We start from the raw sequence: 1810 nt of genomic DNA, 5'->3' as shown, positions 1-1810 counted from the left end.
AAAGTTTGCAGTTTGGGGCATTCCGAAAAATGTGGAGAATAGTGCCCGGGTGTTGCTCACAGTGCCAGCGATGTTCAGATTGATTGGGAAATATTTCAGCCAAAATAGACGGAGTGCGGTACCAGCATGTGGTTGGACTTTCTGAATTTTGACAAATCATGTAATCTTAGTCAGCTCGGCTTAGATGATGTTTATACTTATACAGGTATAGTGATAACCAGAACAGATCCTCAGTTTATTAGGCAGGGTTTTTATTATATTCTCAGTTAGAGCTGTCTGAGTTTGTGAAAGGTTTACTTAAAGAATTACAGAATTTTATTTTTCCCCATGCAGTGGGACTGTGCCCGCACTGCATTGGCTAACTGCTTGTTTTTGTCTAGGGGTAAGGAGAGTGGAGCTATATTTACCCAATCTGCTGATCCTCAGAGCCAAGACTGGTCCCTGCCACGCCTGCCCCCTTGGACAGTGGACTGTCCCCAATGCCATCACACCCATAGGACCGGCTCTGGACTTGAGGACAGCAGGAAGAGTCCACCACTGGACCGAAGAATTTCGTGAGTACAGCCTTTCTGTGCGCCCCTGGACAAAACGAATAGTTAAACCATGCAATGCTAACACAGCCCCACTGCATGGGAAAAAAATAATAATTTCCTGGAGTTCTGTATTAAGCATCATTCATATTTTCAGACACTAAGGGGTTGATTTACTAAAGGCAAATAGGCTGTTTACTTTGCAAATGAATTTTCCCCAGACCTTAGTGCATATGATAAAGTTACACTTTGCAAAGGATACCCAATCACATGTAAGGAAAAAAAGTAGAATAATTTGGACACCTGCCCATCACATCTACTCTACCATCAAAGATACTTGGACATTCCTTTGAACTATTGCGTACAGGTGTTTCCAGTGAAGGGTACTGCCAATTTATTTTTCCAGCATGACAGTGCCATGGTTTTAGTGTGATGGTCAGGCGTCAAACCTTTGGCTATAAGTGTATTTAGTGTTTAAATGTCTGGTCAAACATTACAAACCTTTATGGCAGCTTCTCTTAAAGCTTCAGCCTCTGTCTGCTGCTTTCTTTCATGTTCACTACATCTTTGTAATCTCCTTGCAAAGCCCTGCGTAGCCCATTAACTGCTTGAAACACAGAGTTCTCACTCTCATTTAGCTCCTTTTGGAAAATTTCAAATGTGTGCACTTGAAAGAGTTTCTCTTCAGGAGACAATCCGGGGTCTTTTTCCACAGCTTTGATAGCATTTTTTAGTTTATTAAGCACCACATGCTTCTGATGTAGTAGCCCAGACAATTTTCGGCAGTTATTGAGTAGCCACTCCTTTTTCTGGCTGGCTGTTGCTCCTTTGCCTCGATGTAGCTTGATGGCGTGTTTAGCTACCCCTTCATGCTCCGCTGCATGCATCAGGTGGTAACACAGCTGCAGAGGTAAAAACCACACAACGTAAATCTTCATGGCTTCTTTCTGCTACTGGCAATGATGACATTGAAAATCAGACTCTCCAGATGGCCGCATTATTTTGCACATTGCTTAACTTTCTAGGAAAGAAGATTGGAGAAATGTTATTTTTTTTTTTTTTCAAAAATAAAATAAAAGTAAAGAGACATGTGATCTCATAATTCAACATTGTTTCTGTCATGGTTGCTTTATAAACTTCTTTGGCTCATTCTGGGTCATATTTTTAGTATCTTCCATACTGATTTGCCCATACAACCCAAACAATGGTTACTGAAAATATTAATTCTACAACTGTCATTTTCATGTTCAAATGTTTATTTACTATGGGGAACACAGGCA

At 40.8% G+C, this 1810-nt stretch overlaps 1 protein-coding gene across 1 annotated transcript in view; it reads right to left on the bottom strand.

The window, feature by feature from the left end:
• TMCO3 (transmembrane and coiled-coil domains 3) overlaps nucleotides 1–1551 on the bottom strand; it is a gene marked incomplete in the record, with an annotated part of 97974 nt that extends 96423 nt beyond the window's left edge. The window contains 1 exon segment of the mRNA XM_073614556.1: nucleotides 1032–1551.
• Nucleotides 1552–1810: the final 259 nt, after the last annotated feature.

Source organism: Aquarana catesbeiana, linkage group LG02 (genome assembly GCF_042186555.1).
Source record: "Aquarana catesbeiana isolate 2022-GZ linkage group LG02, ASM4218655v1, whole genome shotgun sequence".
NCBI lineage: Eukaryota > Metazoa > Chordata > Amphibia > Anura > Ranidae > Aquarana > Aquarana catesbeiana.
This window is presented reverse-complemented; position numbering and strand designations above follow the sequence as displayed.